This window comes from Macaca nemestrina, chromosome 19 (assembly GCF_043159975.1).
Source record: "Macaca nemestrina isolate mMacNem1 chromosome 19, mMacNem.hap1, whole genome shotgun sequence".
In the NCBI taxonomy this organism is placed as follows: domain Eukaryota; kingdom Metazoa; phylum Chordata; class Mammalia; order Primates; family Cercopithecidae; genus Macaca; species Macaca nemestrina.
In genome coordinates this window covers 64,754,226-64,780,457 of record NC_092143.1, presented here as the reverse complement: position 1 = coordinate 64,780,457, position 26,232 = coordinate 64,754,226, and the positions used below count along the sequence as shown (strand labels likewise).

Here is a 26,232-nt window from a genome sequence, read left to right as displayed (position 1 = left end):
TTCTAAGTTTTTGTCAGACTGCAATATAAAAGTTAAATTTTACTTGTAGTTTTGTGGCCTTTCTTAGCATTAATTTATTTATTTTAAAATCTGATGTTTACATTCATTTTAGTGAAAGGCTTTTGATTTTTTTTTTCTTCCTCTTTATCTTCTTTTTGTCACTTCCTTCCTTATCAAACAATTTGGCAGTTATCTCCAAAATGCTCTTTGGGCTTTTTTTCAGAGCTGTTTTCCCATCGTTGGCTTGGTGTCCCCTGAGCCAGAGTGACATTGGTACTACTGTTGACAAGAGAGTTAGTCTGGAGATTAGCTGGTTTTCCAGTGCTTCTGTGTCTGTGTCTGAGTCTGCTTCTCTAAGCCTAGCACATTCCAAACACTACAGCTCCAGGTGGAGATTGCTACCATTCTTTTACTTCCATCTTCTTTCTCATTGGGGCATAGATTGGTACCTTAGTCCCTGTCTTTGTCTTCAATCAGTGAGCCTGCCTCCCAGCTCTAACTTAGGAGTTAATCTTCTAGCTGTTCCAGCAGCTTCCAAATTTAAAGTCTAACAGGCTTACAATTTCAACCCATTTCACCATTTTTGTTAGTTTACTTCTGTTCTTGACTTTGAGTGTGGTTATGTCTTCTTGCTTTTTCATTTTTAAATTTGATCTGCCTTTGGTTTGTTTAGGGAGCAGACTAGAATACCCAAATATAAATACACTTGTCTTTCTTGACCAGAAACCTTCATGTAACTTTTCAGTCCTAATTTTCTTTGTCTGTAAAAACAGGTCAATAAAATCTGCCCTATGTTTCCAACAGCTTTACAAAATATTAAGTAAAACAGAATGTGATGGTCTTTTAGAAAACTATAAAAACAGTATGAAATGTATTATAAAGCACCTTAGTATAAATTGGCTTAAGGGGTTTAGATTTTCATTTGATAGGCTTGGTAGGCACATAAACATTTTGAAAATGTATTGTTTCTATCAACCATAGTAAAATTAAACTGTGGTATGTAGTTTAATGATATTTAGTCAATTGTGGGCATTGGTTTATTTAAAGGGAAAGAAACTGAGATAATACTCATGTAGGTCTTTGTAAAATGTGTAACAACCATAAATAGTAAGTATTTACTATGTAAAGAATATAACCTTTATCATTTATTTTTTCATTTACTAGTTTAGAAGTTAAATAACCCCATTTTAATCTATTTTAATATATTGTGTAATTCCTGAAATTTTGTAATCATTTCTATACATTTTCACTCAATTCTCAAAAAAAGTGGGATTGTTTAAACTTTGATTTTGAGATAATTTTAGACTTACATAGACGTTGTAAAAATAGCGCAGAGTCCCTGCATACCTTTTATCCATTTTCCTCGAAGGATAACACCTCACATAAAGCACAGTACAGTTACCAAGACCAGGAATTAGACAATGGTACATGTGGCAAGCAGAATAATGAGTCCCCCAAAAGTTCCTAATCACTGGAACCTGTGAATATGTGACATTACATGACAATGGAGAATTAAGTTTGCAGATGGAATAAAGTTTGCTAATAGGCCAACCTTAACATAGGGAGATCACGCTGGATCATCTGTAATCACAGAGTCTTGAAGAATGGAAGAGTGGGCAAAGGAGGAAGTCAGAGTGATGTGATATTAAGAAGGACTGGACTCACTTTTGTTCATTTGAGGGATAAAGAAAGGGAACCATGAGCCAGGGAATGTAGGTGGCCTCTAGCAGCTAAAAAAGACAAGGAAACAGATTCTACCCAGAGCTATAGAAGGGACTGCAGTCCTGCTGACACCTCAATTTTAGCCCCGTCAGACTTCTGACCTACAGAACTGTAAGACAATGCATTTGCATTGTTTTAAGCCACCCAATTTGTGATAATCTGTTATAGCAGCAAAGAAAATGAACACAGTACAATGCCATTTGTAAAGTATCATTCTGAAAGAAGACAGTAGTAAAATCGCTTTGAATGGGTTAAATCCTGCTGGGATTTTTTCCCATATTTTTCAAATGGTTTCTCAGATACAGTGTTTCATGGGCTATTCCTGTAATAACTCAACTATTCACTGTGTTTTGTCATACAGAACACAGAAATATATCCTTTTTCTAGACACTAATTTATAGGTGCTTCCTTATACATCTTGTTGCTTGGATTTTCTCTATAATTTATTTAACAGGTATCTTCTACTTTTAGCTGTTGTGATTAAGATTTAATTATAATTAAAATTTTTAACAAGACAAGCCTTTGCCTTTATATTCTTTGTTTTAGAAGAAAAAGTTTTAAACTCATATTTTACATTCTAGTATTCAGTGTAGAGTCTTTTTCTTTTCTCTTTTTAAGCAACAATAGTCTATCTTTAAAGACAGCACAAGGTAAAACCAAAGGCCATTGTACACATCTGCATTAGAGACTGGAAAAACACAGAGGTTATTGCCAAATGATTTGTTCATCCCATCCCTCAAGTCTGCTTGTTCCCCATTCTAAAGATTTCAAAGTTTTAAAGAATTTAAAAGCATTAAATTTGGGTGAAAGAAAAATATTTGACATTTGTTTAAACACAGTCACAAGAATATGTAGCATGCACTTACATGCCAGTTAAGCATCATCAGGATCAATGTTAACCAACATATGTTGAGAATCATCATTGCATTAAGTAACATGTAAGGTACCTCTGGACTCAAATTATGTTTTATTAAAGAGACCAATGAAAATAGAGATAGAAGATTTTAAAGGGAACCCTTTAAAAACTTTTTGGAGTCCTGGGATTTGTCTGTGGTAGTACAAAAAAAATGGTAATATGGGTGGACATATCTAAGATGACTTGAAGGAGTTAGTGAGGGATGTGTCTGATGAGCTAAGATAACTATGGATTGGGTAAGTCAGTTAGCAACTCAGATGAAATGATCAAGTTTTAGTTATGTCATAATTAATCATGTAAACTAAAAAGTGCTGAATAAAGCTCTTGAATAAAGACCATGATTGGGATCCATTGTGTTATAACCAATAGAAATGAGTAGGTTACCAGCAGAAAGTGGAATTAAAGGATACTGAAGTGGATGCTGTGTTGCTGCTCTAATATCCATTCTGCTCCTCTGTGTGGAAGTTACACAGTTTGGAATGGATTGCCCCCACCTCCAGCTCCAGCAATGGGCCTGATATAGTGTAATCCCAACAGTGTAATCCTATGCTCCTTGTCAAAATAGTTGGTTCAGGAATGACCACTTACATTAGTTTCCTGTGGCAGACATAAATGACCACAAATACAGTGGCTTAAAACAACAGAAATGTATTCTCTTACAGTTCTGGAGGCCAGATGTCTGAAATCAAGGTGTGATTAGGGCCACACTCCCCTTGGAGGCAAGGACAGAATCTTGTTTGCCTCTTTAGGTTTCTGGTGACTCCAGGCATGTGGTTGCATAGATCTAGTCTCTGCCTTCCACTTCACATGGCTTTTCCTCTCTCTTGCTTTCCCTTTGTCTCTGTCTCTCTGTCTTTCTTTATCTCTCTCTCTCTCTATCTGTGTGTGTGTGTGCCTTTTCTTCTGTCCTGTATCTTATAAAGATACTTGTCCTTAGATTTAGGGCCCATCCAGCTAATCCGGCATGATCTCATTTTGAGATCCTTAACTTAATTACATCAGCAAAGACTCTTTTGCCAAATAAAATCACAGGTTCTGGGTGTTAGAATGTGGACATATCTTTTTGGGGTCACCATTCAACCCACTACACCAGGTGACTCAGGGTTTCCCAGGCTGCAGTGATTGTTTTGTAGGTGATCTGAGAATGAAGCTCAGAGCCTCAGTTGGTTGGTTATGGGAAGTAATATTTTATCTCCTAGTGAATGTGAATAAGAAAGCATGTAGTTCCTGCTGTTGCTGGCAGCTCTCTGACTGCCTTGATGAAAGCCAGTCTGAAAAATAAGCCAACACAGAGGAGGCTAAGCTGAGAAACCTGCAGAGAAACAGAGGAAAAGTTCTCACTGGACCCTAACTAGACCCACCCTGCCTCTGAATTTGTAAATTAGGCAAGCCAATACATTTTTATTTCTCAATTTTATTATGAAGCAATTTTAAGGTATAGTGATGGAACTAAAAATAAGTGCTAGTTAGGGTACAGCAATTTTTGCAGAATAATCAGAAATAAATGAAAATAAATATGCAAACATTTCTTAAGCAGTTATTATATTCTTGGTGCTACTACTCTAAGCATTTTATATTGATTATTTAACTTAATTTTCACAATAACCTTGTTTTCTTTTCCGACAAGAAATCTCATTTAAGCACATGGTCAAATTCAGGGTTCAGGGAGAGATAAGGTAAGAGGTACAGATGGAGACAGACCACAGAGGGCCTTGGTGTCTAAATTATGGTGATTACATTTGTTCTGTGGACAAGAAGAATGAATAGATTTGTGCTGTGGACAAAGGAGTTGAATGATCAGCTTTGCTTTGGGGGAAGATCACCTGGACACGGTGTGCAAGCTGACTGAAAATAAAGAAGGCCACAGGCATTCAAGTTGACAGATTAGCAATTGGCCAGGGAATCACCAGAAAAGAACTATACTAGATTATAGTACAATAGAAAAATCTTTCTGTCCTTTGGTTTATATGCACATCTTGCCTTGTTCTTGGAGGAGGTTTATTACAGCGGTTCAGTATGCAGATTCTGGAGCCTGACTGCCTGAATTCAAATCACAACTTGACCACTTACTAGCTCTGTGACACAGCTAATTAAGTAACCTCTATGTGGCCGGGTGTGGTGGCTCCCGCCTGTAATTCCAGTACTTTGGGAGGTTGAGGTGGATGGATCACTTCAGGTCAGGGGTTTGAGACCAGCCTGGCCAACACAGTGAAACCCTGTCTCTACTGAAAATATAAAAATTAGCCGGCGTGGTAGTGCGCTCCTGTAATTCCAGCTACTCGGGAGGCTGAAGCACGAGAATCCCTTGAGCCTGGGAGGCAGAGGTTTCAGTGAGCCAAGGTCACAGCACTGCACTTCAACCTGGGTAACAGAGTGAGACTCTGTCTTAACAGAAAAAAAAAAAAAGTAACCTCTGTGTGCTTCAGTTACATCTAAATTGGGGATAATAAAAGCCCCTACCATATGAGGCTGCTGCAAAATAAGTTAGTACATGTTAAATGTTTAGAAGAATGCTTTGCCCATAGAAATGATCTACAACATTAAGATGTTAATATCTTTATATTCCAGATGCTTAGCACAGGGACAGCTACATTGTAGGTAATCAATAATTCTTCGTGGAAAGATTGGATACTTTTACTTCAAGAGACAGTCTATTTACCGGTAGAGAGGTGTAGTCTTTCAATTCATGCCGATTCAGATCAATCAATAAACACCTATTAGGCCCAAATATGACTAAGGTCCTGTGCTAGAGAATGTTGCAAAGCCAAAATGAGTAAGATGTAATACCTGATCTTCATTAGAGAATATTTGAACCTATCTCTTTATAATTTGTACAGGTTGCTCTAGTTGAGCTTTCTGGAACAACTCATAACAAATCTGTTTTCTCCTTTACATGAAAGACTTTCCAATTATTGAAAACAATTATCCTGTCTACACTCAATCTTTTTTACTCCAGGATAAACAATAAATATACACAATTCCTTCAGCCATTTCATATGGAACATGGTTTAGGAGCATTCAATCAGTTTAATCATCCTCCCCAGATATATTCTAGTTTGTTAATGACTTTTTGTAAATCCAGGGCTCAGAAATAGATACAATAATCCAAGCATGATTAAATGGACAAACAGTGTTATGAGAATCAGCACTATATAAATGGTGGCTAAACTTGAATGCATCCATAGGTAAAATGGGAGAATAAAGCAGGTTAAATGTTAGAACCTTGGGGGATTCTTTCAGTTCACATGACATGAAAATACAAGATATAAAAAATAATTCAAAGGAAAAGATCATGAAGCAGGAAATATATTATAAAAAACATGTGATTAAGAAACCAAGATAGGATATTATCACACTATATACATGAAAACAAAGTTTTAATATACAGTAATAAAGAAGTACAAGGAAAGGATTTAAGGAACAGTAGGAATGAGGGTTAACTATGAAATATGGCCAAAAAAAAAAAAATAAAGTGAAAAAAGATGAGCCTGAAAAGATGATTTCGCCACTGTTCACAGTATTGAGAGAAAAATCAAAAAGGACCAAAGGATTCTGAAGAAAGGAACTGAAAGATGAGAAATTTAGTATCCCTCCCATTAGTTTGAAATGCCAGAAAAGAAAAAGTGTATGTGAGATATGCTCTTTAACCTTAAATAAAAATAAGATATTTTGCATACTATGTATATAATCAATACTAATTTAAATTTTCATTTTCTGTTTCAATGATGACAGTACATGAGTTTTTCATGTTGATTAAACAGAAGAAATTTCCTTTTGGGGGATGTCGTATCATACATAAAATCGAGTGAGTTTGGTGGGGTGTTGTGACTGAAGATAGTGAGATATTCCAAAAACAGGATAATGCAGGAGAAAGAGACAGAGACAAAGATTTTTAAAAGCTTCATAGCATTACATATATTTTCAAAAGATCTAGAAAAAAACAAGTAAACAAAAATGAGCAGCCAAGCAGCATTTAAGAGTTAATAGGCAACAGAATGCTAGAAAGTCATTTTGATCTCTCCACATACTTCATATGAGTAAAAAGTAGTTCAAATTAGACTATTAGCCACAATACAAAGCAGAATGGATCAAGCTGGTTTTGAAATATAAATATTTACAGTAAAATAGCAACTTCTGTACTTAATGTCAAATAGTTAAGGCTACATCTATGCAACAAATTATTGTGACAAATAATTTATACAAAATGTTTGGTATTGCTCAATATTAAACAGTGTCTATATATATTTTCAAATAATATTTTTATGGTGAGACAATAAAATGTAGATAAATATGTTTTGGTTATTATCTAGATAAAATATGTTGTCACCTATATATTACATTATTTCTAAATTCCCCCTTCTGCTCATAACAATAAAATCCTTCTAGAAGTATTATATTCATAGAGAACCCTCCTTCCTTATGCCAGATATGTGACATAGCTATTTCTGTTAATGATTAGCAATCAATACCTATTTGGAAGATTGATTTTTTTGCTTCATCATATATTATCTAGGCATCTGATGTGTTGTTATTGTAGTGTGTCTTTTACAGAAAGAATAATACTGCTTTCCATACAACAGTAAAATTCAATGGCTAACATAAAACTCTATAAACACTAGAAGTCTGTGTATATTCTGAAATTAATATGATATGTTTCTTATAGATAAAGTATGTGAGCCACGAACTCCTTGTTAGCTTCAAGCAGTCACTGCAAATATTTATTAAGTTCTACTATATGCTCCCTGTCTTTCCTCTCGTTTCACATTCTAGCCCATGTGTGGTTAGCCTGCAACCATTTAATAGAGAAATAGTATGGACTAAAGCAGCAGAAGTCCTAATCCAGAAATCTTGGTTTAGAAAAGAAAACCAAATTAAATCTGCAAAAATATCTACTGACAAGAAACCTATAGGAAGCTCTTAAGTCATTTTCAAAAGCCACACCAAATAGTGCTCATATTAAAATTTCAAAGTAACTGCTTAAGGTAGTTACTGAAATAAATATAGATATATAGAGAAGCCTAGAATAATGCCAGCAAATCAAAGCAGAAATAATATATAACTCTGAAAATTAACATTCCATAAAAACAATCTTAAAATACAAAACATGCAGAAAAAAAAACTGCATTGTGAAACTTTAAGGATACTATGAAATTATAAATAATTAGTGATAATTTTGGTGTTATCAATATGCTGGTTAATTTTAGTTAGTTAACTAATCAATGAAGAGAATTTCTAGTGAAATGGGGACATATTGGACGCATGCATTGATCTCTATCCCTCATCAAACCCCTCTAAAATGAAAGGGAAGGAATTAGAAAAGAAATACAGTTACAAAATATATATAAGAGAAGAGAGAATTTTACAAGAGAGACATCACAAAGTTTTATAAATATAGAATGCAGACAAAGGAGTGATAACTAACTTTAAAGATCATAAAAGCTGAAATGAAAGTTTTTCATAGATACCAACAAGAAGCAAGATGTTGTTTGCTATAAAATCCAGGAAAGGTAGACTCCGAAGAGGGAAGGCAAGAGAGAAGGCAATAGATTATCAGAACAGAAGCAAGGCAAAGAACGTGGGGGAAAAACAAAACAAAGCAAAGTAAAACCAAAAAAAGTTAAAATAACTATATGTTAGAGCCTCAGAAAGATAAGAGAAAATTTGGTTCCACCAAAAGAGGAAAGGTCCTATATTTAATAACAAGACAAGAAATCAGAAAAACAAACAAACAAACGCTTTTGCAAATGAAAAATGTAACCAAATGAAAAACTCAGTATATGAGTTGGAAGATAAGTTAAGGTGATTCTTAGAAAGCAGAGCAAAAGAACAAAAAGATGGAAAATTGAAGAGAAACAAAAGCCAGGAAATGGGATGAATTTAAGAGACTCAACATCTAACTAATAGGAATTTCAGACAGTTAGAAGTGAGAAAACAAAATGAAGACGACCATTGATGATATAATTCAAGAAAATTTCAGGGAATTGAAGGACATGAGTTTCCAGATCTAAAGAGATCACTCTGAGTACTTAGCAAAATGGATAAAAAAATAAATACACCATGGGACATTGTCTTGACATTTCAGAACACTGGTAATAAAGAAACGGTTCTATATGTTGCTGGAGAAAAACAAACAGATCACATGGGGAGGATCAAGAATCAAAATGGTGTTAGACTTGTCAGTAGCAACACTGGAATCTAGAATAAGGCAGTGGAACAAGAATGCTTTCAAAATTCTCAAGGAAAACAAGTATCACTTAAAATTCTATTAAATGCTACCAAATTCTATCAATGTGTCAATCAAGGTTGTGTGTGTAAAATAAACATTTTCAGACAAGTTCTTAAAATACATACCTTTCGGAAAGCTACCAGAGGACACAACAAAGCAAGGGAGTTAGATGAGAGGAAGAAATGGGATGCAGAAACCTGATCTGAAAAAGGTGAGAGAGAAAAGAACATTTTGATTGGTTGGAAGGATGACAGCTGTGTAACAGGTGTAGAGGGCAAGCATTTCAAATTGGAGCAGAACAGAAGCTTGGGAGACTGTTTAGAAAGATAAAACTGGCAGACAAGATGGTTTGTCTTGGCCGGGCGCGGTGGCTCAAGCCTGTAATCCCAGCACTTTGGGAGGCCGAGACGGGCGGATCACGAGGTCAGGAGATCGAGACCATCCTGGCTAACACGGTGAAACCCCGTCTCTACTAAAAAATACAAAAAACTAGCCGGGTGCGGTGGCAGGCGCCGGTAGTCCCAACTACTGGGGAGGCTGAGGCAGAAGAATGGCGTGAACCCGGGAGGCGGAGCTTGCAGTGAGCTGAGATCCAGCCACTGGACTCCAGCCTGGGCGGCAGAGCGAGACTCCGTCTCAAAAAAAAAAAAAAAAAAAAAAAAAAATGGTTTGTCTTAAAATCTAGACAGAATATTTAGACAATGATGAAGAGCTTGCTTGGATAAGTGATACAAACTTAGAACTTTGAGCATATGAAAGAGTAAGATACTATTAACTTTAGGGAAAACAGAAAATGCAGAAAAAGAAAAAAAATTAGATGAAGCTACACAGCTAAATCATGTATAACATTTACACAGTCATGATAATGAAAGCACTGACTCTAAAAAAAATGGCATCACTATAGTGGAAGAATAGGAGGGTTGGAAGGACCAGGAGATACATGTATGGCTGAATGAAGAAGGAAAAATGACTAAATCCTCTCCTCCCATGGTGGGAAGTCAGTAGATAAAGCCTAAAACTAAAATATCAAGTTCCAATATAGATATTGTTGAGAGATAAAAGTAAGCACGATATATAAAAGTTCACAGGACTCATAACCAGCAGAGCCAGAATCCAAACATAGGCTTGTCTGTCTCCAAATTACATTGTTTCTGTGTCCCCTGCTAATAAAACTTCTGTAGTAATGCCAAAATTATGAAATGTATCAAAAATCAGTTTTAAATGAGCTAACTTTTTATTAGTTACAAAAGGGGTTGATTAAATAAATGATAACCTAAGTAACCTAGTGCTACTATCTTAAGAAAACATTGTATTTTCTAACACTGGCAAATAGTTTTACATCATTAACCCACATCTAAGTACTTACAAAAGTGGACATCCACACTGAAATACCACATAGAACTTCCTTTTTTAACGGGTAGCTTCAAGTCCTTGCTATCACAAAATATATCTTCTGAATTCCTGATCACTTTGTGACATTTTACCTGCAGACTACTGTGAAAGGTTTCACAATCCTGGCTTCCATAGTGGTGATCTTTGCTTTTTCAACCTTAAACAATCTCATCCCTTTTTCTTCTGTCTTGGAGTTCTACCCTTCTTTCTCTTCTCTGTTTAGTCCTCCAAAAAATGATCTAACTTCTCAAACAGGAAATCTCAATCTATATTTCCAGTTCCAATAACTCATCTGTTCTGGTCTCATATTTCTAAATGCCTACTATTTTCATTTGTATATTCCACCATTTCTCACACTTCTTAATTTGTCCAAATTTCTTATGATCACAAACAACGTTCTTCCTGATCTAGCTGTTGATCACTTCGTTAATTTTATCATTCATACCTCTCCCTCAAACTCTATTCTCCAGCAAAACTAAACTATTTAAATTCTTAAGAACTATCTGCATTCTTTTTTTTTTTTGTCTCTGGACACATGAACACTCTCTCCTTTCTTTTTAAGATCCTATACCAACCTTGGGCTGATCTCTGTTTGTTCTTTAGAACTCATCTTTGAAATGATGCTCATAGAATCCTCCATGACAAGGACAGTGCCTTAGACACAGTGAGTGGAACAGAAATATTTATTGAATAAAAAAACAAAAAGACTCTCGGGTAGATGGTCTATCTCTAGATAGTCTCTTCAGTTCAACACAAATAATGGTGCTTCATTAATCTTTCTTAAACATTGCTTTTTAACTATTTTTCATTTGCCTATGTAGGGGAGGAAAATTTTTTTCCTCTATTGTTTTAGGGCTTTCTTTCTTTTTCAGATGGATCTAATAATTAAATTGGCCTAAGATCAACAGGAGAAAAACATACACATTTATTTAATATAAGTTTTCTGTGGCACAGGAGCCTTCATAGGGAAATGAAGACCCAAAGATGCAGTCAGTGATGAACATATGTACTGAATTAGACAAAGAGTAGGACATTAGGAAAATGTGACAAGGCAAAGGAGCTAGGGGTAGATTCCTTAATTCAGTGGAGAAATGGCTCCGAGCATAAGGATTAGTCTAAGTTTGATTGCACAGATTTTCCTGGGCCTCAACTTCTTGTTCTTGATGATTTTAAGAGTGACGCTTTCCTTCTGGTAAAGGAAGGACATCCTTCTCTTAGGAATTTCATCTCCTGCTTTTGTGAAACAGAAGAAAGGTCAGAGTGATCTTTTTGCACCTGCTGCTTTTCAGATGCTTTTAACTCACCATAGTCAATTTGTCAGAGTGGCTTATTTTTAACTCTTTACCTAAAAAGCCATCAAGATCCTTATTCAAAGTGGAAAACTCTTATGTCTGCCTTTCTAGGTTCTTCATAAAGTGGTCACTGTATCTCTGCAACCTAATGTCCAACTGCCCCGACATAAAGCCTCCTTCTGGCCGGGCGCGGTGGCTCACGCCTGTAATCCCAGCACTTTGGGAGGCCGAGACGGGCGAATCTCAAGGTCAGGAGATCTAGACCATCCTGGCTAACCCAGTGAAACCCCGTATCTACTAAAAAATACAAAAAAAACTAGCCGGGTGAGGTGGCGGGCGCCTGTAGTCCCAGCTACTGGGGAGGCTGAGGCAGGAGAATGGCATAAACCCGGGAGGCAGAGCTTGCAGTGAGCTGAGATCTGGCCACTGCACTCCAGCCTGGGCGACAGAGCGAGACTCCGTCTCAAAAAAAAAAAAAAAAAAAAAAGCCTCCTTCTGGTGTACTGACTCCTGGGCCCTCCATGCCCATCTCCATATCTATCAATTTGTTTTTGCTCTCCACTACATCTGTCATAGAACTTTCTTCCTTTCAGATTCTCAGTCCTAAAACAAATGGCTCAAGGCCGATGTCCCCAGAAAAGTCTTCTGGGAGTTACTCTAGCATACTCTGATGATAACAGCAATACTGTAGTTGTCATTCATCAAATATATTTTGAGGACCTATTATTACACAGGCAGTGTTTACGTATTGGGCTACAAAAGTGAGCAGGAGAAAAGAAAGAAGTTATAACAAATTGAACATATGATTATAAAGTGTGACAAGTGCTAAAATCAAGACATAAGGTAGAGAATATTGGGTAAAGGGCACAGGATGTCTTTGGACATTTTGGTCAGAGGAAGTATCTTTAAGAAGGTGATATCTAAGCTGCAATCTGAAGTATGGGAAGGATCTAATCACGTGCAAAGCTGTAGTGAAAGAAGAGAGGTTTCCAAATAGTGAATCCCCTATGAAAATGCTCTGAGGCCAGGCGCGGTGGCTCACGCCTGTAATCCCAGCACTTTGGGAGGCCGAGGTGTGCAGATCATGAGGTCAGGAGATCAAGACCATCCTGGCTAACACGGCAAAACCCCTTCTCTACTAAAAATACAAAAAATTAGCCAGGCGTGGTGGCGGGCACCTGTAGTCTCATCTACTCGGGAGGCTGAGGCAGAAGAATGGGGTGAACTGGGGAGGCGGAGCTTGCAGTGAGCCGAGATCGCCCCACTGCCCTCCAGCCTGGGTGACAGAGCTAGAATCCATCTAAAAAAAAGAAAAAAGAAAAGAAAATGCTCTGAAACAGAAAAGAACTTAACTAAGCATCGTAAGGACTGAAATAAGACAGTAAGACAGTATGGTTGGAGCTTCATGAATGAAAGCAAAGTGGTCTAGAATGAGCTTAGAAAGACAGGCAAAAAGCCTATCAAGTCTGTGAGGGCAATTCTAAAGGGAAGCAGATAGGCGTTGAATGGTTATAATCAGAGGAGTGAAAAGATTATACCTATCTATTTTTTGTTTTGTTTTGTTTTTTGGGTTTTTTTTTGAGTGGGAGTCTTGCTGCCTCAGCCTCCCGAGTAGCTGGGACTACAGGCGCCCACCACCATGCCTGGCTAATTTTTTTTTTTTTTTTTTTTTTTTTTTAGTAGAGACGAGGTTTCACTGTGTTAGCCAGGATGGTCTTGATCTCCTGACCTTGTGATCTGTCCACCTCGGCCTCACAAAGTGCTGGGATTACAAGCACGAGCCACTGCGCCCAGCCTATACCTGTGTTTTATGATCATTCCTGTTGCTGTAGGAGGAATACACTGAGAAACAAAGAAGCTAATTAGGAAGGAGGCTGTTATAATCTACAAATACAGATAATGATGATGACCTGGCCAGGGTAATACCAGTAGAGATAAAGAGAAGTGACAGAATTTGAAATTATTTTTTGAGATGACATTTGCAATATAGGTACATTTTTGAAGGAGTAAATCAAGAGTTCAGCTTTGATCTTGTTGAATTTTAGATATTAATGAGAAAACCAAGTAGGAGTATCACAAAGGGAGTTGAATATGTAAGACAAGGTCTTTGTGGTAAATAGAATTATGAGAGAAACCTCAATAGCCCTCTATAATGCCCTCCTCTTGAATGCAAACAAGACCTGTAATTCACTTCTAATGAAGCACATGAAAAAAAGTAAAGAAATTTTGCAGAAATAATTAATGTTTTTAATAAGTTTATTCTGAGTCAATGTAAAGGGAGATTACCCTGGGTGAGGCTGGCCTAATCAGTTTAGCCCTTTCAAAGAGGAGCCAGGACTTCCCTGAAGTTAGAAATGATCTCCTGCTAGCCTTGAAGAAGCAAAAAACTACATTTTGAACTTCCTATGGAGAGGGGTGTCCTCTAGGAATTGAGGCCCTCAGTTCTACAGCTGCAAAACACAAAATTCTGCCCACAAGTTCAAGCTTGGAAGATAACTCTGAGTTTCAGATGAGAATAAAACCCAGTCACAGTTTGATTGTAGGCTTGTGATATTCTCAGCAGAGAATCCACTTAGGTTGTTCCCATACTCTTAACTCATAGAAACTGACATGATATATGTATGTTGTTTTAAGTTGCTAAATTTACAGTAATTTATCACACAGCAACAGAAAACTAATACAAGCTCAAAGGAGAGGTCTAGGCTGAATATATAAATTTAGGAGTCATAAGCATATAGATGATCACTACACTTTGATTGCAAAATTAAATTTACTAGAAATATAATTCTAAACTTATATGCACCTAATAACATGGCATCAAAAAGTGTAAGGCAAAAATTGATGGAACTATAATGGATAAATCCATCATCAGCATTTTTAAAATATACTTCTTTCGTATTTGATAGATCATTCAGACAAAATTAGTAAGAAAATAAGAATATTTGAATAACAGACTTAAAAACTTTATGTAATGGACACACATAGCATACTATTTCCAAAATGTAGGAAACATATATTCTTTTAAGCAGCAAGAAGCAAAACAAACCCAAGCGACATATATCAGCAGTATGAGTCCATTTTTATAAAAGTCAAAGACAGGCAAAACTAAATAAGATTTGCTTGAGGCAGGTACATATGCAAAACAGGGGAACCCTTAACATGAAAATCAGGAGCCTGGTTACCTCTTGAAGAGAGAGAATGAGAGGAGAACACAGAAGGTATGCTGAGACCATGATAAATTCCCTTTTATTTTCCTTATTCGATTTCCCCTTGCAATAGGTGGGATATGAGCAGAAGTCATACACATGTCTTCAAGGCCTGGTCCCTTAAAACATCCTATAAAATTCTCACATTATCTCTCTTTATTTCATCTGGAGAGGAACCAGGGCTTGACTTTGAGGCAGTGAAAGGTGGCAGAACTGCTAAATGGAAGTAGCCCAGATCCCTGAATGACTTGATGGAGTAGAATTTCTCTACTGATCCTCACAGAATTGTGTCATGAATGTGAAACAGGCCTTTATTGTATTAAATGCCTGAAATATTTGGTGAGTCAAATCTCCCCTGATTAAGCAGTGAATCTCCCCTGACAAAAGTAGGACACTTCAAAGATACTGGAAAAATTCTTTCCCTTTAGTGTGATAGTGAATACATGGCTATTTATCATTTATTATTCTTTAAATTATCAATATATGTGATTTTACTTTAAACATTAAATAAAATATTTAATGCAAAAAAGTGGTAACCAGAACTCTGAAACTTCTGCTATTGATGAAGTAAAGGCTTTTTTACTCTACCTCCTTTTTTTGAAAAAAAAAATAAAAAACAAAAAAACCCAAAAATACAAAGTATAAAAACAACCAACTGTCAAGCATACCTGCTAAATTGTATAAAATCTGGAGGGAAAAGAGAAGAGAACAAGAATCGACACCTCAAATCTTGAGCTGGATATAGATTTTTGTACAAATAACATTGTAGTCCCAAAAGGCTGTCCAGCAAATCTTACCGGAACACTGGGACATAAATAGGTTATAAGGAAGGTGTATGTTTTCCTACTGAAACTCAGAATAATTGGGGACGTCAGGCTGAAGAAAACAGCACACTCTCCTACCATTTTTATTAGCTATGTAGTGGTTTCCCAGATGAGGATACTGTGGGAGAAAACAGAAAAAAGGCCATGACTACGAAATCACAACACAGTGTTAGGGGCTTTGCATGTTTCCAACTTGAGGGTAAGTGAAATACACTTGGTGACAGAGGATATTCTAAACTAGACCCACACTGGAGCTGCAGGCTCCCCGTGTACAACACCTCCACATCATTACCCCCCTTCAAGAATGGAAAACAATCAAAAAATGGCTTATGGACTAGAGGCTCAGGCAAGAAGAAAGGGTGGGCATGGGGAGGACATGGATTAGGCACAAAAGAATGCAGGAGGTAGCATTATATGAGTCTTCCTAGAAGAAACTCCTTGATCATGAAATCTAATTATTCACAAAATAAAATAAAATAACTCGGAGAAAGAGGAGTGAAAAGACTGGTTTTGTGCACTGATTACATTTAAATGTGAAAATACGAAACATAATAAAAATGTAACCAAAATCTAAAATGAGGAAAGGAAATTGAAAGATTCTATACTTCATTTTTATTTTCTTAGTATACAGTAAAACTGACTTGGTGGGGAGAGTACAGTCCTATGAAGTATTGTAAATGTACAAGGTTCATAAAGAGAATGTGGCTGTTTCACATTTTATTTTACCATGAAAGTGTTTTTTCTAAACTGGTCAGTAAATACCACAAAAGGCAAAACACAAAACAAAACAGTTAATCATTGAGTTCTATATGCAATATCAGGAATACTTGTCAGGTAATGATTAGGTATTTACTTATTTCCAATAATTATGATTTCCACTATAATTTTGCTTACTTCTAAAGAGAGGTTTTATAGTTCTACTTTGCTATTTCTTCTGTGATTGCAATGTTTTAATACACGCACAAATAAAACAGCTTCATTCTCTATTGTTTTACTTGTCCTTTCTGAGACTTTAGGTAAAATGACCTATTAAATATCGTGAATGAAAAATGGTTATGTACTTGGTCTAGAGGTCTGCATTCTGTTTGCAGGGAATTCAAATATAACATCTAGAATTATTCCCCAAGGCACAGTCTTTTACATGGATTTATTATCAAAAGGTTCCATTTGTGCAAAGTCTTATTATCATATTTGTATATTCAATAAACTTAGAGTACAAATAGCTTCCAGCTAATAATTACCTACACAAATTGTTTGCATAGCTGTTTTAACGTCAAATTCTGTATGGAAGTCCACCTTTCATACTGCTATAAATTCAAACAACTTTTAACTTATGTTATTCATGGTCTTGGAACTTTTAAAAAGTATGTGAAATTAAAATGTATTAACAGTTTAATAAGATAACTAAATGCGATTTTACCCAGTTTTCTTGGGTGTTGAATTTCTTAGTGGTATGAGTGTCCTTTGTGTTACCACTGATGGAGTAGCATGGGAGTGGGAGGGGGATAAGGGTGTAAGAGCAAAGCTCTTATATTATTACCTTTATTTTAAGATAATCAGTACTTCTTAAGAACATGCTCCATCTCCACAACAATTTGTTACTATTTTCTTCTTATTAAAACAATATCAAGTTTAAACTGATTGCTAATACTTGTCTCAATATAAGCTGAAGATGACCCATAATTTTTTTAATAAGGAGATTCCATCATAGTGAATTTTAACCTCAGGATAGTGTAGGCTGGCGGTATCAAGAGACCAATTCTTTCTGATTTTTCAGAAACAAGAAACTCTCTCTCTTTGCTAGTATTTATAATAACTTATCAACTTACTATATGAAATATGAGGGGAAATAACTATCCATATTCTTATCTTTGGTTTATTATATTGTACATTAAGATACATGATATATTGTATGTCAAGATACAAGAAGATTTACATGTTTTCTTTTTATCATATACCAAAAGGCACCACTCTGCTTGCTCTGATCAAGTTACCACACATATCTGAAGAAGCCCTACATATTATCTTAGCACCATGCAAAGTATTCCTACAGGGACCTGATTAGAAATATTATATCATATGCTTTTACAGTATGAGGAATATTTAAAACATTTAGTTTGAAGTTAAAATTTTCCTGAAGAAATAAACTTTTATTTACAAATTTGTAAATATTTTTATTTAACCTCATTTACTTTGTGCCTCTCATAGAACCTGAACTCGATGGATATGTTTTGACTAAATCGAGAGCTTTGTCTTCTGATATTTGTATACCTGTGTTATTGGGCTGTAAGTATCTGCTTCTAATACATTAGCATTAACGGTGCTTGCCAGTCTTCCTGAAGTTACAGAGTTGAGAATCACACAGGATCGTAAATCTCTCTGTGGGCCCTGGCCAGATCTATTCTACACTGCAACTGCATTCTGCTCGGTTGTAGACATCTTAGTGAAAATCATCAGTAATCTCATACTTTGTAGGCGAGCACCAATGTTTAGGAAAGACATGGAAGAATAAAACACATATTGCCATAGAGGACTCATTTCCCTTTAAAATTTCTCATGTTGAAAAGTTCTCATATGTAACTGGAAAAATGAAAAAAATTATTTTATGTAATATATGCTGATATTATCATATTACGTATTGCCTCCTATATTGCCTGAAACATATTCTTCTAAGGATAACTTTTTCTTTAGTGTTTACATATAAATTATGGAATTATTATAGAATGTTGAATGAAGATATTTAGATACGTTAGAGAAGACACTGTTAATCAACTTTCAAACATTTAAGTTCACTTGAATATATAAAAATTATTTCATCCTTTGGATAGCTAACTGAAAATCATAGGATATTTTTTCTAATTTTTATTTTGAAAAATGTCTAGCCTACAGAAAGTTAGCAATGTAACGAATGGTATATAATCTTTATCTAGATGTAAAAATTAACATTTTGCCATAATTATTTGCCTATCTCTCCCTTTCCTACACTTAAAACATTTCTTTTTGCTGAACCATTTGAAAGTTGCAGATATGAGATTTCACTTCTAAATACTTTCAAATATATCCTGTCCCTAAAGACACATTCTTCTATATAACCTCAATATGATGATCACACTCAAGAAATTGAACAGGGATGTAATACTGTTATATGAGCTATAGCCCAAATTCACATTCCTTCCATTGTCCCAATATTATCCTTTATAGATTTTTTTTTCCATCCAGAATCTAATCAAGAAGGATGGATGTCTTGCAATTAGTTGCCAGGTCTCCTAGTCTCCTTTAATCCTGAACAATATTTCAGGCTTTATTTGTTAATCACACTGACATTTTTGACATTTTTGAAGTGTCCAGGTTAGTTGTAGTGAAGAAAATCTACCAGTCTGGATTTGTCTGATTGTTTGCTTTCTCGTGATTAGACTCAGGTTTAACATTTTTAGCAGATTACTTCAGAAGAGACTTTTGTGTCATTCTTCATGTATCATTAAAAAATACATGATTTCAGTTTGTACTACTTCTAGTAATGTCAAGTCTGATCATTTGATTAGCTGGTATCTGTCAGACACCAACTATAAAGGGACGTCTCCCCTTTACAATTAATAAGCAATCTGTGGGGTGACACGTAGAGATAATGTGAATATCCTGTCCCCATCAACCATTCACCCAATGGCGGATGATTTTTTTTTATTCTTGTCGTGGTGGTTGCAAAAATCTGGCTCTATTATTCTATTCTTTCTTTTCATTATCAGCTTGTATTCTTCAGTGAAACAGAGCTTTTCCTTCTCTCCACCCAATCTGTGCATTCACACACTCTGGGTACATGGATACTTTTCTTATTCAATGTGCTCTAATCCATTACATCCATTATTACTCTTTACGTACAAAAGATCCCAAATTTGGCCAGGGAGAGTCTTTTAAATCTGGCTATGTCCTTCTAATGTGCCCTCATTTGTTTTTGAGCAATTCCTTGCTTTCTGGGACAAAATGTTCAAGAGTTTCCCCTAAACTAGTTGAAGCTAGAAGGCTTTAAACAGTGCTAACCCAACTCAGTTTTAATGCAACATTTTGAATTTAGTCACGAACGTTAGCATAATATCTAAAACATAGTAAGTGCCCGTCAGTATGACACATGTCTTCCTTAGCTATTTGATACCTTGTTTGAATCTTTTGTGCAATTCTTAAAAATATAAACCTTTAATTTATAACATAGATTTTTATATTACTTTTTCAATTTCACATATTTCTTATTTTAATTTTTGATAATAAGATAAACTTCCTTATTTTCACATGGGGGCCATATGAATAGGTAACTTTCAGAGGATTTTCATTTTCTTCAGTATGGTAAATTCTTAGACCACTTCTTAACGCCGGAATGTATACAAACAGCAGAGCATAAAACCCCCATAAAGTGAAGCCTTTTAAAATTCCTGAAATTATCAAGGGATTTCACATGTCAGAGGAAATAATATAAAGGCATGCCTGGACATTTATTTATTTTTGGGGGTGTAAGAAATTCAACAGACCTACCATACTTTCTAAGTAAATGTAGCACCACCCAAACCACATCTAAATTATGGAGAGGAAAGAGAAATAGAAGAACGAGGAGTATGATACTTGAAGAGGTCACAAAGAAAAAAGTGGGGCATCATAGCTTACAAACTTTCTTTTATTTACTTATTTATGTATTTTTTTATTAGAATGTGAGGGTGGATATGTGTGTGTGTTTGCATGTGGTATATGTGTATAACTTTGTACATGGGGAGTTAAAGATAGAGATGTTGACTCAACATTTATTCAACAAATATTTATTATACTTCCTCTCTGAAGCAGGCATTGTAGTATTTGTTAGGAATACAAGGACCATCAAAACCAGATGGATCCCTATCTTAGTGGTTAATTAAATAAACAAATAAATGTGAATTTGCCACTCTTCTAAGTGCAATGGATACAGATACATAAATGTGTATATACTTACATGTATTTTATAAAGGCATTTAATTCAATTTAGGGGTAAGAGATGGTTCATTTGAGGAAGTGACATTTGAGTTGATATTTTCAAAGTGTTAACTAAGACAGTTAACTAGATGCCTGAGATTGTGTTTTTAGAGGATGGGGGGATGGGAGAGAGCTGGAATGTTAAGGCAGCTTGAAGAAAGCCAGCCAGCTGAAGCTGAGGGAAGAATGGGAGCATCTAAAGAGATAAAAGTGGAGGAGGCTGTCCTTGCTGGGCTGCAAAAATCAGGTGATGAGCGTTGGTCTTTATCTTAAGCAAAGCAATGGTAGTTATTTAAGTGGTATCAGTGGTTGGAAGGTGATAGTTACCATATTTGCATTTTGAATGCAAATATAATATCTAGTATCCCATTGGAGGATGAATTTGGGGTGGGGAACAATGCCAGGAGGTCAGTCATGGAGACATTGTTGTTTTCTACACAAAGGATGGTGAAACCTTACACTTGTGTGATGGCAGAGGTAGATTTTTGTAATTAATTTTGGAAGTCACAATCAAAGCCTTGGTAATGGAATTGAAGGAGAAGTAATGTCAAGATTAAAACCGGATTGGACTATGGGAACCCTGCTCCTTTGAGGTGAGATGAACAGAGATCAGGAGTTTGATTTTGACATGTTTCATCTGATGTTTCTTTAAGATAGACGAGAAGAAATGCCAGGTATATGAGCTGTATCTACAAGTCGGCAATGTAGAGGGACTTTCTGAGCTGTGATTATGTTTTATAGAGTGCTCTGCATTAAATATATATCAGTAATCTCACGGCATTCTTACTGGATAGTACTTGGTATATGTATGTTGAGAAACCCCAAGGTGAATCAAAGGTCTGAGGTATTAGATGAACAAGCTCTGGCACCTGGGATTTCAGTGATTTTTAAATTCATTTCTATTCTAAATGCTGTTCTAATTCCCTGATCTGCAAAATCTGAAAAAATGAATTTGCTAGACTTTTAGCAAGTAGCAAGTGGTGTATTTATAGGCTGAAGTTACAAAAGTGATCATGCAAGAGGAGGATTAGTATTTAAATTATTTAACAATCAGCACAATTTGGACTCCAGCTACAAATAACCAGTAAGACTATACCAGTGCATTCAGCTGAATGCCAGCCCTGCTGGAGTAATAAAATCTCATTCTCTGATAATAAAAATTCCTAATTGAAAATAGAGTACAAATGTTAGAAGGTAAAAGGGTGTTGATAGTTACTGCTTTTTGTCCAAAAAATGTCACCAACACCTAAGCATTTTTTTAAATAACTTGAGAAATCGATCTTTTGGGGGAAAAATTACCCTCCTTCTAATCTACTGTCAAAGAATCCTGTAAAAAAACTAAATTAATTTAGATGATCATTTCTTTAAAACTGTGCTGATATAATTTTAAAATGTATTCATTAAAGTATATAATGAACATCATTATTTTATCTAAATCCTTACAGACTATATTTGCTTAAAGTAAGCAGGACCTATAGGTCACCACTTTAATTCCGTCTGTGAAAAGAAAAAAAAAGAGAAAGCAATAGAAATGACCACAAAACTAAGTGGAATTTTGGGCTTCTTGGTACTGAAATTAATGGACAAGTATCACATTCTTCATTTGAATCAACAGTGTTGTCTTATTTGGTTTTCCCATTTTCACATATATCTAACAGAGGCTTCTGAATTTTACCACATTAGCTGGGTATATTTTTCCTTTTCTTAACCATATTCTTTAGTGTTATAGAGTTCAGTTTAGGGTAGCATTGAAGTACTATAGTAAAAGGAGGCTGTCTGAACAATGGGACTGGAATGTGTCATACATGTTTATTCCGACGAAGAAGGTTTTCTCTTGTACAGCAGAGTTAACAGTACAAAGAGGAAGGAGTGTTTTACTTTCACAATCTTTCCCTCTATTCCATACAAAAATAAAAAACAGAGTAAAAGGCAGATATTCCAGTAAAATTTCACTGCCTATATAGATCTTTGTGCTGTTCAAATGAAAGAAACACCTTATTTTCCTTATCACCTCCCAAATCCAACAACCTCAATTTCATCTTCTCTGAATCCCCATTGCACCACTATACTCACATTAGAAACTGTAACAAAAGCAGACCAAATAAAGTTAGGGGTCAGTCGGAGGTTGAATGTTGGGCAATTCAATAGACCAAGAAGCTTTCAGTAAGAATGAACAATACACAGAAAACAATCACAGATCAAATTGTGTTCTGTACAATTGCTGCATCCTCTTTGTAGGGAAAGCTGCCTCTCTTGATTAGGTAAAACATGCCCTTCTATGTAGAGAATTTTGTGATTGTGTCAAAGCAATTGGTTATTCACACACATACACACCACACACACACATATTATTGACTTCTATCTCAAGTGCTGCGCTTACATTAAAAAGCTTCCTTCTTTAAAAAGAATAAGATATACAACGGCCTAAAAACATGTAAGGTGCACCCTGACTGGGAAGTAATCTAAGAAAAAATATCTCTCAATTTGATAAATTCAAGATGGTATAGCTAATACTGAAATGACATTTCATATTAACTCTGCATTTTCAAGAGCAGATCATAAGTTACAGTCCAGTAGACTTCTTACTTTCTTACTTCTGTAAGATTAAACACCTCCGAAACAGACAAAATTGACCACACCCCTTCCCCTCAACTTCTAATATGGTAGCACAGGATGCATCTATCACAAACAATACAACGAAATTCTAATACAGCAGTTTATTTGGGTCGGTAATAGCTTTTGGGCTTTTACTATAAGCATACTTCATAGCACGATGTTTTGTGGTATAACTTCCAGTATTGGACTAGTGCAGTTCTTTTGTGCATAAGCATGTTTCAAGGGCATTAAAAATATAAATCTTAATAATATCTCCTTTCCTGTTTTCTCAAAGCCTAAAATTATGTGTGTATACAGATATGCTTTCATAAATATGCACATATATATATATATACATACGTGCATACGTGTGATGTCTGTCTCTCTATATATACATGTATATATGTGTGTATATACATATGTGTGTGTATACATATATATATATGAAAACTTTCAGTGCTTGATGGAGATATACATTTAAGCAAAGTTAAGGCCTAAGACAACTAAATATTATCCAGCATGTACTGCAGTTGCTCACCACTTACTGTCACCCAGAAAAGATAGATTCCTAAGAGAAACAAGGATCAGAATAAGTGAATTTTTATAAAGGTGACAGTGACAGAAAAAGATTAGAACATGACCTGCTTGAGGGCAGTGAAGTCTATGGTTCTGGTCCATTAGAGCCAGGGAATCAGTGAACAAATGGGATGGTCCTACTTAAAAGAAGTAAAGATAGGTAGGGGCACGAAAAATAATCCATGCCTACATAAAAATCTTGGTTATCTAGCTCTATGGCTCTCATAATGGCAAGTAACACCCCTACAACATATTTTAGGTAGGACTGGGTACGTTCAAGGTTGTCACAAATTATTGGTGGTGGTAGTGGTGGTGTGCTATTGGCTTTTAGTGTATATAGGGGGAGGCAGTCCAATTTAATGATGAGTTTTTCTAAAAATATTCCATATAAAGTTTATGCATCCTATTGAACTAAATGTTATGAATATCAAACTGTAGAATCTGGTACATAATTATAATTAAGAATTTTATTTACATTCCCACCAAAAGCCAAGCAATTTATAATAATAGTTTAATTATTTCATGTACTCTATCTTCTGACTCTAGAATTGATAGACTATAATGTTGATAGAAATTAAACTTAAGACCAACTCAGCACCAAATCAGTAATTTTTATTTTTGAAGTATTTTACTTATTGACAATACAGTGAGTAACCTGCATCTCCTGAAATAGAATTCACACTAGTAACAACATAGAAATGTTCCAGAAAGTAATTTTGGGATTTTAGTGGAGCATATCAATGGTATTTACTCTCTCATTTGCAAAATATCATACTTTAAAATTTTCTCCACTCCAAGAGTCTACATTTGACTTGGCAAATTTTCCCTATACCATTAACTTCCTTCTTCCGGTTTTCACATACAAATAAGTCTGGGTTGTTAGTATCTCAACACTAGTTTAAGTCTATCCCTCATTCTTTCACTTTCGTGCACTTCTTGCACGGGATGTCTTCTGATGTTTTATTTGTCTTAAATTCAAACTTATTCATCATATATTCATACAAGCGCTGACTTTACTATGTCTAGTAAAGTTATCCCCAAGCATTAGTAGTGAAATACACATTTTATTACACATTACTTTTATTTTATTCGCTTTTAAAAATTACAACTATATTCTGTAATTATTTATAAATGGCTTCTGAGGATATTAAGGGAGTAACAAAATATTTGTTTTTAAAAAAGAGGACAGAGTCTAAGAGAGTCAAGGATCAAAGTCTCGTCCATGATGGCTACTCAGTGTATAAGAGAAGACAGCAAATCACAAGCCTTCTACATTTACCTCTGTACTGCTTCATTCCATGACTATCACGTATTAGTTGATACCGTGATGGCCAGAAAGAGTTAACTCCCCTACCTAACTAATCTAACTTTCTAAGAGCTATCTGGATGAGGAGTCAGGAGACCAGGTTTCTAGTTTCTGCTCTGCCACTGCCAGTGTGACCTTTAGCAGTTCATCATGATCACTGTAGGTCCCCATTATTTCTGCAACTGTAAAATGAGGACACAGGAATAAATTACTTTTAAGGTTCTTTCCAGCTCTATTAAAAAATGCATAATCTTGATCCTAAGACTTAGGCACTGATAAGAAGAAACGGATTCCTTTAATAAATGTATATAAAATGTATCCTGTGGGTCTCAATTATATTTCCAACCACAATATTTCTTTTAAAATATTCAGTCTAGTCAAGTCTTTAAAAAATGCCATGCCTTATAAAAAATGAAAATGTTTCCTTAAAAAAAAGCATCCCTACACTTTATGTAGTGAGCACATTTATGATGAGAACATAGTCTCTATTCTGAAGGGTACATCTACATTTCTATCCCCATTCTCCTTACTTCTGTAAAAGTTACAGTTTGGCTGTGAATATCTGAAATAAAAATGATCTTATCTGTTTTTCCCGTCATATATTTTTGGCAGTTCTAACCTTCCACACAGAGGTTTTCTAAATTCTAACAGTCCACAGAACTAACAATTCAACAAAATCTATGTCCAACTAAAAACTGACTATAAATAAGATGTTTAATGCTATGGTATGAATCAGCTTCTTGCTCAAGTAACTTATTTACAACCAATTTTGCCCTAGAGCTTTTGAGAAACACAATAGAAATCTGTTAAATTGGCAGTCTTGCTGAACTTCAACTATTTTATCTCGCTTGGTCCACTGTAACAATAATTGAGAGGTTCTCTTTGATGAAATGTGTTTTTGATTTGGAGCATAGGTACAAAGATCAAATGGACCATACCTCTTATTTAGATGGCTTCTTGCTATTCCTTCTCTTGGAAAGGACATATTAATATATAAGGCCTAGGAATGCCATTTAACGCCAAACACATACGTATGCTTTAGGAAAACACTTAAAAATGCAGTGCATTAATAGTAAGATGCATACATTAATACATTCTTATTTGGCTTTCAGGAGAAACCATTATCACTTTTTTAAAAATATTGACCACCTGTTACATGTAAAGTGGGATTGAATTTCTCAAACTTTG

General features: G+C 35.4%; 1 protein-coding gene and 1 long non-coding RNA gene across 7 annotated transcripts in view; one reads left to right on the top strand and one right to left on the bottom strand.

Annotated features, from left to right (window-relative positions):
* The window catches only part of LOC105465403 (uncharacterized), a 210,121-nt gene that overhangs the window by 76,173 nt on the left and 107,716 nt on the right, over positions 1 to 26,232 (top strand). Inside the window, exon 5 of one of the 3 annotated variants that reach the window (XR_011617005.1) lies at positions 17,787 to 17,864. This is a non-coding gene — a long non-coding RNA (uncharacterized lncRNA). Of the gene's footprint in view, positions 1 to 17,786; positions 18,342 to 26,232 lie in introns of those variants that run through there. The other 2 variants (XR_977526.3, XR_977525.3) reach the window with 2 other exon arrangements.
* LOC105465439 (carbohydrate sulfotransferase 9) overlaps positions 1 to 26,232 on the bottom strand; it is a 326,845-nt gene that overhangs the window by 266,967 nt on the left and 33,646 nt on the right. The gene's annotated exons all lie outside the window — the stretch shown is intronic.